The sequence below is a fragment of the Hibiscus syriacus genome, unplaced genomic scaffold (genome assembly GCF_006381635.1).
Source record: "Hibiscus syriacus cultivar Baekdansim isolate YM2019G1 unplaced genomic scaffold, ASM638163v2 tig00110418_pilon, whole genome shotgun sequence".
Classification (NCBI taxonomy): domain Eukaryota; kingdom Viridiplantae; phylum Streptophyta; class Magnoliopsida; order Malvales; family Malvaceae; genus Hibiscus; species Hibiscus syriacus.
Window position 1 is genome coordinate 1513082 of NW_024062730.1, and position 15403 is coordinate 1528484.

Here is a 15403-nt window from a genome sequence, read left to right on the forward strand (position 1 = left end):
ACAAAATCTTGTTAGCCAATGCTAATTCTTTTCTTCTATAGTACAACCCTTATCATATCCACACTCTTGCTTATATACAATATTATGCCTTTGTTTCAAATCCATAACTCTGATTTCATTCATCTTATAAACGTATCATTGATGCATTTATTCTTGAACTTTTCTACCATTCTAACCACATCATTTGATCTTTTAACGTTCCTATGGTGACATTTGTCCACCATACTCTAGCTTGCCCACGTAGTAACGAAACTTCTCAATTTAACTTCTCCACTTTGGAGAAATGAACACCTTCTATCATTATATTCATATCATTTATCCAAAGGTCTGTAACAACAAAACCTTTCTAAATTCACCCTTGAACTCGGGTGCTATTAACTCTTTTAACTATTTCGATACATTCATTCTATGAATTATAAAAGAATAAATTGAAAACATACTAAAATATCATTCCACATCATAAAATATTCTCTAATCTTATACAGACACTCCCTGAGGTATTCACTCTTCTCCCCGTCTGACCAGGACAGGTGAATTGCTATTACCTTCAGTCTATCACCTTGTATTTCACTTTGAAAGCTCTTATGATCATACATCTAATATAACATAGCATTTTAGTTCTATTAGCAAGACAATACACTCCTTACACTATCATATCATAATTTTTTTTCACTTTGTATTGGCATGTATACTTTTTAAAACACTTTTGACTTCGTTTTTAGCCAAGAATCGACTAAACCGTAGCTCTGACACCATTAAATGTAACACCCCAACCCGTATCCGACCCGAATATGAATCCGAGATGTCACATTAACTTTTTGAAACAATATTCTTGTAAAATAGCAAAACATTTGAACTTATTTTAAGAAAATACAATAAAATACTATTAAATTATGATTCATTATAAAAATTTGAAAAAAATACGTATTTATAAACAGTATTATATGGTATGAACACTACCATGAACATTGAAAGTTTTCGAATATAAATTGTGTATCAATGCACTGCTACAGTACTTTCGTAAAACATTCATAAAACTCGTAAAAATTTAACCGTTCATTACTATACATTTACCATATACATATATACTTTAAAACATTACAAAATTCAATCATATAATTTTTATAAAACTGATTAGAGCATATTATTTACATGTCAACCACTATTATTATTACAAAATGCATACTATTCAATTCTTTTCTGATCTTATCTTTGGAAAGGAGAACTGACCTGTCTTGCTTAGCTTTTATCATTATTCCTCTTCTCGGAACCTACGTGTGAAACAATCACACGCTAAGTCATTGACTTAGTGAGGCATATAAAACATATAATAAAAATAATGCATTTCATATTCATATGAACATATCATCTACTTATTCAATCATGTCACATATGATTCCATGTAAATAATAATAGCATGATAACATGTAATAATGCAAACACTTTTATACCTTTTTGTAAGCCCATGTACATTACTGAGAACTCAAGGTATTCGAGTACATTGAGGTTGTGCACTATTGCTGTCACCACAACTCATATAGGGTCCCACTAGGGGCTATGAAATTTTGTCCCGAAGGACCTATGTATTGTATTTGTCCCGAATGACCACTCCTTAAGAACCATATACATATTCCAATAGATCAAATGTGTCTTAAAATACCCTGTAAATGTTCCAAATGATACATATACGTCCCGAAGAACCACGTAGAACCCTCGACTCTGGGCATGCCAACTATACCTATAGCTCTTATATCATATACCATGAGCATTATTCTTGTTTTTCATATGTTCATGTAAGCATGTAGATCATATAATATTTTCATATAGTCACATAGCTTATCTCATCTCACATTGGTCATGTCTCATAGCATATATCACATATGCATATAATCATGTATATCATATCATATATCTTATATTTTATGCTATTATGTTTATGCAGATCATGTAACATATATAATAACCTATACCCATTTCATGTATTCATGCACATATTAGAATAACAAATCAAATAACATTTTCAGAGTCACTTCTTACCATAGTAACTCCATCACTGGCTCATCGCAAGCCAATGTTCGTTTACTACCATAAGTACAATTAAAATTTACACTCACCTTAGCCTTGCTTTGATTCAATTCTAATTCTTTGCTTGTTCCGAAACTTGTTTAGGCTCAATCTCTACATAAACATAATTTTTTAGACGATTATTAGAAGCCTTAACCTTATAACTTGATGTTAATAACTCTAGCTAGTTTAATGAACCAAAATTCCATTTTTTCTTTAGGGGTGTATCGATGCACTATGGGTGCATCGGTACACAGAATAGCTTCGAAATTCCCATGCATCGATGGACTCCTTAATGTATCGATGCATCTTCAAAATTTATCATAGTGCATCGGTACACACTCATAGTGCATCGATGCACCTGCCCAGAATAGACTATTTCATCCGAAAATCATCAACACTTCTCCCAAATTTTCATGTATAAAATCCTTAGTATGCTACTAAATTCATCTATAACAACTTTAACAAATTCATATCATTCCAACACCTTATAATCTTCCATATTTCATCCAAATTCTTAAGGCTAAGAATCATACCAAATTTTCCATGTTATCCAAACTTTTATTTAACACTTATAACTTCTTATTCACACCTATGACAAGTCAAATTTAGTTTCAAATTCAACTTATCAACTCTATTCCAAAAACCCACTTAAAAACCCATTTTCTTTAATCTTTCATAACTTCTTCATCTTTTGATTATAAGATAACTTAAGCTTAGTTATCATCTAATGATCAAAACTCAACCATAAAATCAACAAATAATTAACTAATAAAGAAACTCACCTTTGCCTTTGGGGTTTCACGGTGAAGAAGAAAGAAAGAAAGAATATGAAGAGAAGTTTTGGAGAAAATATCTCCTTCATCTTATCCTCATATCCTTATCAATCCCATTTTTAATTAATTTATAAGTCAAATGACCATTTTTCCCTTCACTTCATTTAATAATTACTAATAACTTTCAGGAAATATCTCCACATAAATCATTAAACTATTCAACTATTTTATTTTAATCACCAAATTCTGAAATTTTACAATTTGATCACTAACCCGGTATTGAGGATGTTACATAGAATATGGAAAAAATATGTCTTAAGATTGTTATCCAGTAGTAACAATCCGAGACTAAATTGGAACCTGAGAAAATGTTAAAGAAAGAATCAAATTCTTTAAAAATAAAAGAGAATTAAAAAGGAAATAAAATATTCTTTATATTTGATCTTGTGATTGAAATCAGTTGAGGCCAGTCGCTACATAGTTTTCTTAAGACAGATTTTCGGTCACTCTTTGGTGCTCGAGGTCCTTTGGTCGTCTGTCTCCTAGGATACAACAACTAGATGATCAGCTACAGTAACACAACAATAGAGATCACGAACTTTCCTTGCCTTCGACTATCACCGGAAAACTAAGGGAAAAAGAATATTTTCTAAGAATGAGAGAAAAAGTTTTCAAGAGAAGAAAACTTCTTGAATTCTGAGTTGGGTAAAACCTGAGAGATTTGCTTTGTATTTTAGGGGAATTTCAAGAGGGTTTAACTCCAACTAAAACCCTTTTAATATATAAATTTAAATATATAATAATATATATTTAAAATTTAAAATATTAAAACTTATAGTTTTATTCTAACTAAACATCTTTTAATATCTAAATTTAAACATATAATAATATATTTTAAATTTAAAATATTAAATTGATATACACTCTTTTTATTATTCACATTAAATAAATATTAATTTAATTTGAAATCTATAAAATTATATAATTATCTTTAATATTTAAAGTTAAAAAGATAACAAATACCTTTTTAAATTAACATATTCAAAGAGTAATTATCCTACTAATATTCAAATTAAATAATATCTTTTAATTTACAATATTTAAAAGGACTCTAAATTTAATATAAATTTTAAATCTATCAAAGTAATTCACCCTTTTTTCCAACAATTATATTCTTCTTCTTATTTTAGTTTAAAAGATCTCTCTAATACTCAAGCAACATATATTTTATATGGTTTTATGTAATTAATAAGATGATATTATGTACCACCATCGTAGTAATCAAATAAAATTATTAAAAAAACGACATGTAAATTGACGACGAGGAAAAAATAATATGATAAATCCAGAAAATAAATAATATAGTATCAATATTTTTTCTTATATTTTTATTGGTCCGAATCAAAATGAAAAATATAATTTTGATTATTTTTATATATAAAAATAATTTAATAATCAAAATAATAAATAATAAATTAATGATTAATAATGTAATTTACCTTCAATATAATACATTTTTAATTATTTAAATCATATTGTTTTGAAAATATAAAAAACTCAAATCCGGCCTATTTCAGTTCCGATAACGCTACATGTGTCTTCCATGAAGAAGCTCTAATAATTCGAATTTTAAATATTCAGTTTCGATATATTAATTTTATGATTTTTAAGGAAACAAAAGTAAAATATTGTTTAAAAAAAATAAAATTGTAGGAGAACAGTACTAAAATAAGTATAGTTATTTCAACATCAGAATATTTAGATTGAATATTTTATTAAAATGAAATCAATCTTAAGTTTTTTCTAGAGATTTGATTCTCTCCATTCTAATTGTGAAATTCTATAATATTCGTCAGTACCTTAATATTATTTAATAATTAAAATTGAAAAATATTACTGTTCTAAATATTTTTTTAATATAAATGAAAATGTGGTGATAGCGTGGGTATTATGGGTATGCATTGTTGCTGGACGCGTGGCGGCACAAGGATGGGACCCAATTTAAACGTGTGGGCCAAAAGGTGGGAAGGAAGAAGAAGCAGCCGTTCCAGATTTTTTAGGAGTTATTTGATAAAATAAAATGGTTAAGCGTTAAATAATTTAAAGATCTAAATGATTTAAAGATTCTGTATGAATTGACTCTGAATGTAATATATTGTTTGATAATGGTTCTGAATATATAATCTGAATTATGAATATTTTCATTTTTACATTCATAATGATTTATTATATTATAAGATATGATTGTTTAATAAGACAACATGTGAAAAAATAGGTATTATGGTAAAATATCAGGTGCTTAATGATTCATAATGTACTTTAATGTTGAATCATTCAATAGTGTTTTGCTGTTTCACTCAGCATAATCTTCATTCAGATGTGAGAATTAAACACGTTGAATGCTAAACAATTTAACATTTAACGCTAAATAATTTCATTCAAACAATAAACAAACGATCCTTAGTTTTGTTATTTGTCTCGCTTCCGATTTCACTATCTATTTGTTCCAAACAAAGATATTTTTCAGGTAACAGAAACGTCATGTGATTAAATAGGATAAATTACACTATTTCTCATTAAATTATACTCACTTTTCTTTTACTCATAGTACTTTTAATTTTTCTATTTTCATTAAACTTTAGAATTACTACTTTTCATCATTATTATTTATTTTATTATTATTTTTGTATGACGCGACATTTTATTATTATTTAATATAAAATAACTAAAATTATAAAATAAAAACAAAAAGTGGTCGGACATCATCTCCGATCGCCGTCGACCTTCGTAGAGGGTGGTCATTTGGTCCTAAATTTCATACGTCAGTTCGCATCGACACTGTGTCCGAATTCGACCTCCATTTTGTCGGAACTTGTTTCAAAATCCACAAATTAGAGATTGAAAGTGAGGAAACTAAAACGTTTCAGTCAATATTCACGGGGTTTGGGACATTTTCCGGTGAAACAACCACCAGATTCAGACTCAGGGGTAGAGACAAACCAACCAATGAAATTTGGGACCACATGGACACTATCTACGTAGGTGATGTCCGATCACCTATTGTTTTTATTTTATAATTTTAACTATTTTATATTAAATAATAATAAAAATGTCATGTCATACAATAATAATAAAAAAAAATACAGAGTGATCAAAACAGAAACAATGTCAACGTTCAGTGAGTAAAGTAGAAAAAATTGAAAGTACGGTGAGTAAAATGGGGGAGAAAATATAGTTCATTGAAGACCAGTGTAATTTATCTGATTAAATAATTTAAATATTTTTATTAATATATGATAATTACAAGCAATAATATATGTTTTAAAAACTCTTAATTATTTGACAATAAATGCTAAAATGTCATCTAGTTATTGATGTTCTGATCCAAGACCTTTAGGGATACTTATTATTCCTTTAGTCATTGATATGATTTCGTTCGTGCAAATAATTTAAAGTTATATATATATATATAAATAAACACATATAATTATTGTATTTAAGTCTTAATTAAAAATAAATATATAATTAAATATTTTTTTTGAAGAGTAATTAAAGATATTATAAAGTGCAATTCAGTATTTAATATATTAATATAATAACAAAAATAGAATCTTACAACTAAGTAATAAATAGTTTGAATCATTTAATTCAATGAATGTGCAATTTAAAATTAATATAAAGTTCTGTTAAAAAAATGAGTACAAAGTGTGTGAGAACGGGATCATCGACGGTCGGAGATATACCATTGACTGATCGGAGGTGATTCAGATAATCTTAAACTACTAAGGTTTTGTTATTTACAAAACAAAGATGAAATAATAAAATCAATAAAAAAGGTAAATTACACGTTTAGTATTTAAACTATTACTTTTATTCTATTTTGGTATTTAAATTTTATTATTTTTCAAAATTATACCTAATGTTTAGTTTTGGTTTTAATTTGATACCTCGTCGTTAAAAAATGATAGAAATACTGACGTGGTATTTTTTTTATCTTTTCAATGATGTTTTGTCATTATCTTTGGTTTTTTTATTTAGTTTTGGAAAAAAAATAAAGTTTACATACCAAAACAGAACAAAAGTAATAGTTTAGATACTAAATGTGTAGTTTATCCATTTGTTTTATTATAAAGGTAAATATGATTTCACAATACAAACCCTATATATGGCCCAATGCATCTTTTGGGTTCATATTACTTAGAGGTTGATCCAACAACTTTAACTAATTGAGTTAACAAACTAACAAATTCATTAATTATATTTTTCTGATATTCAATTTACTTCTTTTATCTTTTGATTTTTTTCCTTCTTGAAGTTGATTTACGAGCAAGAGCACACCTTAAGCTGATCACTAGAGCATAATAAGTTGCTTCATAATTTGATTCTATTCGAGTTTAAAGCGACTTCAATGTACTCGAAACTTATCTTACATTTTGAGATAAAACTTGCATCTGGCACAACCCGATAAAGAAAAATATTATTGTAATTATCTCTAAATATACAAGATATAATCATATTATTTTTTTACTAACGTCGGATCAAATATTTTTCACCTTAAACCTAAACTCGACTCGATCCAAATATATACTCGAAAACATTTAATCTGACCCAACTCAAATTCAAATTTTTCATAAACATCAATCTAATAAAATATAATTAAATCGGAATTCATCGAATTCGAATCTCGTGCTTTTTCCTACTTTTGTGCGGTATAAATTAGGCCACGTTCTCAAGCTTTTATCGTTTGACCCAAACGGCAGAATAAAAAGGAAGGTTTCTCCCCAGCTTATTGTGCATGAAGTAATGCTGACATCAATGAATTGAAGACCTTCGAATGAGCTTATTTATGGTTGGTTCAATTCAAAAATAAATAAATAATGGAGTATAATTTAGAGATAATATCATAATTGGTACCAATACTTTAACAAATTATCTAATGTAGTAGTTGTATTTTCAAAATGTCTGGTGTAGTACTTATGATCAAATGTATAATATAATATTTCTACTTTGATAAATTGCCAGATATTAAGTGTGATATTATATTTTGCTGAAATATTCAATATCATATATGAAGTATCATTTCGTATGCTATTGTGATACGTGAGTTAACAGCGTTGATAATGTTGTACATGAATTATCATTTTGTATATCATTATAACACTTGAATTAACGTTTTTTTTTTGTAAATATTAAATCAATCAATGAAAAATAATTATTATAATACTATACATGATGCCATCAGTTGGTATAGTGTAATGAAGTATTAGATCCATTAAGTAAAGTTAGGAGTTCAAATTATGACGTTTGCAAATTGAATAAATTGAGTTGAGAGAGTCTCTCTGTAATACTTGATATAAAGTAGCCGATTAATAAATCAGATATCAATAATTATAAAAAAATTAACATTCTTAAAGTACAGTATTGCGTTGGACAAAATTTTCAAAGTATAAAGATTAAAATTAATATTTTAGAAGCATAAGGATTACTTTAGACATTTTATTAAAATACATATATTAAAATGTGACATTACCCCTATAATTTATCACTATATTTTAGTTGAATATTACCATTATACTTTAATTTATATTTGTCGTTGTTCTTGAGGACTAAAAGTAATCCTTTTAATGTAATTTAATTTATAAAAATGGCCTTTCAAAAAATAATTTATAACAATGGATTTTATTTTTTATTTTTTATATTTTTAACTCAGTTTTACTACCCACCTTAATTGGGTGGTTTAAAAGATATATTTAATAAAAAATAATATTTTTCAAATAATTTATTTTAATAAATAACTATAATAAAATAAATAAGATTTTTAAAATTAAATATTTCTTTCCTAAAACAATAATTCTAGGCTCATTTCTTAATTATTATTATTATTATTATTTTATGTATTAAAGTTGTTAATCATTAAAAAGTGATATCATTAATAATAAAAAATGTTTTCAAATATTTCATAATCAATGTTAAGAGTGAAAATAATTAATTTTGAATAAGAATCTCTGTCATTGTGAAACATTTTTTTATATTATATCTTTTATTTTCTTGAGTTTTTTTAATTTTGAATAAGAATCTATATCCTTGTTACACATTTCTCTGTTCTTGTGGCTTGATCCTTATGGTTTTGTGTATGTTTTTCGCATAAATTTGCGGTCATTTTGATACTTGCACAAAAATCATCATGACATTTTTTTCTGATTGGTTTGTCGGTGGTCATGTATTGTCATATCTCCTCTTTTGGTAAAAGAATGTTTGTTGATGTAATCATAATTGTGTAGCAAAGCAGCTTGCTAGATTGTTTGGTTCACTCACCACTCTTTTATCACTTTGTAAAACGTCTTATTCAACAAAGACATCGAGTTTTTATGAAGATTATTGAATTTTGATATTGGTCGTCATCATTCTCAATGGAACATTTTATTTTTCTTCGTATCTTTAGATTTAACATTTTATTTTTGTATGGGTATTTTGGTGACTATTGTCTCCAAAGTTCTCTCTATATTTTGATGCATTGTCATTTTAATTCATTTCATTATTAATCAAATCCAGTTATCATTTTCCAAAAAATAGAATTAATAAATAAAATGTTGGATAAAGTACACAAATAGCCCCCCAACTATAGAATATTGCTTTATTAATTCGTTGGATTATTAAAAATTATAAAATGATCCTCTAACTATGAAGTGTTGCTTTGTTGAGTCCCTCGACTATTAAAAGTTATAAAATGTTCACCTAACTATTTATTATGTTCCAAACTCGTCATTTTTCGTTAAAAAATTAGTAGTCGCCTGAGTTGGACATTAAAATGAAGACTGAAATATGATAATTGTTTGAAATTTTAGGATAATATTTTATCACAGTCAGAAGATTAACATTCATATTAGAATGTCATCAATTTTTTAACGAAAAATGATAAGTTTGGAACATAATAAATAGTTGAATGAACATTTTGTAACTTTTGATAGTCGTTGACTTAACAAAGCAATATTCTATAGTCAGAGTATCATTATGTAACTTTCAATAATCGATGGACTTAATAAAGTAGTATCCTATAATTGGGGGACCATTTGTGTACTGTATCCTAAATTTTAAATGGTGAAAAATTAAATTCAAAATTTTGTTATAAAATGTGTTTATAACTAGAATTTTATTTTATTCGATTAAAAAAATTTATAGTACAATCTATTTAATGAACAATTTAAAAAAAAAATAAGAAATCTAATTATGAATACATGAATCTCATAGTACGATTTTATTTTATTTTATTAAAATTGTTCATGGATTTATAAATATGTATACAAGAATTTTGTGAATTTTTACAGTGCAAAACCCTTAATATAAGATAAAAAAAAAGCGTCATCAATTTTATTATTATTTAAATAAAAATGGTAAAAAAATTACATAAAATATTATTATTTCTACTTAAAACATTAATATTTTTAACATTTTCGGTAAAGTGTCCAATAATAACAAAACCAGTAGAAAAAAATAACAAAACCGATAGCACTTTACCAAAACTGGTAAAACGTCCAATAATAACAAAATAGTAGAAATAATAATGCTTCCGATATTTTTTTTACCAGTTTTCTATTTAAATAATAACAAAACCAATAATACTTTTTTAATCATATATTAAGGCTGTCGCACGTAATTATTTCTCAAAATTTTAGGTGTCGTATAAAAAAGACCATTTTTGTGTGGATTAGTGCACGTGTATATTGGTGATTGTGATTTTTGCAGTCCTTTTTGTAACCTTTTATTGGATATAGTGAAATTTCTCTCCCCTATTTGTGATTTTTATGATTTAAATTCTCTATATAAATTTATATACCATTAATTTACTATATTACTTATTTGCTCATTTTATTTCTAAATTCATAACAAAATTCAATCACATGAAAGTAGAGTGACCTTTTGCTTGTCCATGTCCTCAAAATAAAAAAAAAATCAATCAAAATAAACTATAGAACTAAATTTTATATCTACCTACCAAACAAATATATTCATCAACAAGTTATATATAAAAATATATGTATATTAAGGTTTAATGTACAATCATACAATGCATCAATATTGAATTTTGACATTATAAGCTAATGAAGCTTAAAATGATGACAAACTCTAGTTATGTTTGGTCATCTAATTATTTTTTTAATCATGCCTAAAGTTAACTTTAGTCGCCCATTGTTAGAAAATTAATTGTGATGCTAACGTGTCACCAGAAGGTAATACCACATCATTATTGAAAAATAAAAAAAAATGTCACATAAACAATTTTGTTTTAACCGCAAATAATTGAAATTGAATAAAAACGTGACTTTTAAGTATAATTTTGAAATAAAAATAGTTAGATAATTGAAATAAAATTGTGAAAATGATTGAGCGATTAAATTACGAAATTCCCCCTAAATTATTATAGCCAATGCCAAATGATTTTTCATTTTTCAAGTTAACCTAATATAACCAAACACGAAATTCGCCCTAAATTATTATAGCCAATGCCAAATGATTTTTCGTTTTTCAAGTTAACCTAATATAACCAAACTTCTCTCTTGTTGGAACATTAACCATTGACTTAGATAAAGAGATGAGAGCACGTTATCGTATTAATTCGTTTTTCTAGAAACAAAAGATAAAGGTGATCGACACAAGAGATGAGAGCACGTTATCGTATTATATAGTGCAAAAAGTAAATTAATAAATAATTTTGAATACAAATCGTATAGGATGAGAATCGAAAGAAGGTTTCCATAGGGTCCTTTATTATCCATGGGAAAGCACCCCATGCCACAGGGCATAGCTAATTTATAGTTGTACTTTTTTTAAGTGTTTAATATTTAAATTTTCAGTTTTAGTATTAAATTTTTAATTTTTTTTAAAAAGCATACATAATGTTTAGTTTTTGTTTCATTTAAAAACATCGCGTTAAAAACTTAACTGTATTTTTTTATGGGTAAATTACGTCATTCATCGTTTAACTATCTGCTGCCTTCTACTTTGGTACTAAGTTTAAAATTTTTCAATTTAACTACTCAATTTATAAATTACTCATACTTTAGTCACTCTAATTTATTTTATTAACAATTTTTGACATGATATTTTTTTTATTTTTAATATATAATTAAAAATAAAGAAATAAATTTAAAAGTTAGGCCAATTAAATTAGGAGTAATTTTGAAGTTAAGCAATTAAATTAAAAAAAAATTATTAGTGACCAAAATAGGAGCGAAAAGATAGATGAGTGATGAATAATGTAATTTACCCATAAAAAGATGCCACGTGAAAACCGCCATTTAAGTTTTTAACGGTGAGGTACTAAAACGGGAAAAAAATTAAACGCTATATATGGTTTTGAAAAAACTAAAAGTTTAGGTACTAAAATGGACCAAAACTAATAGTTTAGGTATTAAACGCATAATTTACCCTTTTTAACAGTATGAGATAATTATAAAATAATATTTATTTATAATAATTTTAATTATTGATAATGTAAACATACCTTAAAGAAACAACACTCCCTTTACTAAGTAAAACTACTAAAATTAAAATAAATCTTAATTGGAAATTGAAAATCTACTTATAGTATTTAAAGGGTAAACTACAAGTTTGGTTAGCTTCGTTTCAATTTTGTTTAATTTTTATCATCGATTTGAAAAAAATTGTATTTTAATTATTTATATTATCAATTTGTTATATTTTCGTCATGGAGACATATTTTATGTTACTTTAACGATGTGACATGTTAAAATAGTTATTATTTAATTCAATCTTTAAAATTGAGTTAAAATATCAATTTAGTCATAAACTTTAGATAAAATATCAATTTAATTCAAAATCGGATCGAAATCCCTCAATGTTGGCCTCTGCTTACCATGGTTGTCGGCTAGCATCGATTGTCATCATCGATAACGATTGATCATAACAATGAATGGTGAACTGAAGGGTGGTCCTTGCACGTCAACCACATGGGTATCAGTTTGTTAATTTAATGGAAGCCCGTGTTTTCTTGGAAAGGCTTTCGAGTGGTAGATGCTCCTATTTATCAGAAGTGGGATAACCGTTTACAAAGTATAACACATTTAATGGGTAAATTATGAATTTAATACCTAAACTATCAATTTTTATTCTGTTTTAGTATCTAAACTTTTAATATTTTCAAAATCATACACAACATTTAACTTAACGGCCCTATAACTTTCTATGTGTAAATTACATCATTCATCACTCAATTATCTTCTCACTTCTATTCTGATACTAAAGTTTAAAATCTTTTAATTTAACTACTCAACTTTCAAACTACTCCTATTTTGATCACTCTTATTTATTAATAATTTTTGCAACATGAAATTTTTATTATTATTTTATTAATATATAATAAAAAAATTAAATTTGAAAGTTAGAGTGATTAAATTAAGAGTAATTTGAAAGTTAAGTAATTAAATTAAAAAATAAACTTTAGTGACCAAAATAAGAGCGAGAAGATAGTTGAGCGATGAATGATGTAATTTACCCATAAAAAAGGTGTCACGTGCAAATCATCCGTTAAGTTTTTAACGACACCAAGGTACCATAATTAAACAAAAACTAACGTTAGATATGATTTTGAAAAAAAAAATAAAAGTTTAGGTACTAAAACAGATAAAGTCTGATAGTTTTGGCACTAAATGTCTAATTTACCCAATTAAGAATTAAATTTCATTGTTTCTAAGAAGATTTTATTGTGGTTAACAATAAATTTTCATATTAAATGATGGATGATTATTCTATGCTGGATATGCTGGACAAGCACGATGAGCACCACTAACGATAAGTATCATTAATTTAATTTATAAAAATTTAAAATTTTAAATGGGTCAACGCATAATTATAAATTAGTTAAAAAATTAAAGATAAATTATTTTTAAAAAAAAGGTGAACTATTCTAGTGACCACCAAACTATTGCCCCTTTTCCTTTTAACCACCATTTTTGAAAATTTATCAATCATGTCACTCAACTATTTAAATGCATTAAATAAGCCACTTGTCGTTCATATTTAAAGGATAAACTCATGTTACAGTTAAAATATTTGGTATAATTGCACATTTGGTCATGGTTACTTATATATTATATCAATTTGATCCTAATTTTAATAAATAATTTTATTCTATCATATATAGTAATGATATATACATAGAGTATTATTTAACCATCAACCCCGTCTTTACTGTTATCAATTCAAGCACTATATCTTTCAACATATAAATACTAATTCAACAACAACTTTTATATTTACTTTAATGTAATATGTACATTCTGTACTTTATAAAATTATTAGAAATTATACTAATTCAACAACAACTTTTATATTTACTTTAATGTAATATGTACATTCTGTATTTTATAAAATTATTAGAAATTATACTATCAAAAAATAATGAATTATGATAATAATAAAGAAAGGAAGTATATACTAATAAAAATGTTATCATTATAAATCATTTAATTTTTTGGATTCTGAGATGCGGTCAAATGGTTGAGAGTTATCTTAGAACATATATCATCTTGTACTTATTCCAAATTAATATGAATTTTAAAAGTTTTTTTCTTATCACAAGCAGAGAAAGTTTATCAACTAAAAAAAGATTAATTATGTATTTAATCACTTAACTATCACTTTGGTTATGTTAGGGTATCTAATTATTTGTTTGTCAAAATCTTCACAAATGTTAGGTTTTGATTTTATTTTGATCATCTACTGTTAAAAATTAACATAACTATTGACTTAACATTTTTTGTTATTGTTTCAATGATGATGTAGCATTACCATACGGTGACATGTTAACATCACCTTTTATTTTTTAACGATTGTTGATCAAAATGAAACAAAAAACGTAATATTAGTGATGATTTTGAAAAAAAAATAATTTGGTGACTAAAACGAAACCACATGAATAATTAGATGAGTAAATATCTAATTTACCCTATTTTTTATTCAACTTGAATTTTTACTGCAATTTTTTTATAAATTCTATCCTAAAATCAATTCTTTAATTTTTTATACTTTAATCAATAATTTATTCTCAAAATACTTTTATAAAAAATAAAACTATAAATATATCTAATAATTTTATATAATATTTAATTATAATAAATTAAAATTAGGACAAAATTGATAGAATATATAAGTAACAATGACCAAATGTGTAATTAAACTAAATACTTTAACTGTCACATCAGTTTCTCCGTTAAATATTAATGGCACGTGGCTTAATTGAATGTATTAAATAGTTGACTGACTTGATTGATAAGATTTCAAAAATGATGGTCAAAATGAAAATGGAAAATAGTTAGGTGATCACTGGTAAAATTTACCCTTTATTTTAAATAATTTATCTTTAAATATTTAACTAATTTATTGGTATTTGTTAATTTTTGTTTAAATTAATTTTTTTATAAATTATATTAATATTGCTCATCATACTCATCCAATATTGTAAAATTTTCCATAAATGATAATAACAATTGCGAACTTAGTTTTCAAGTTAACCTAATACAATCAAATTCTTCTTTCGTTAGAAC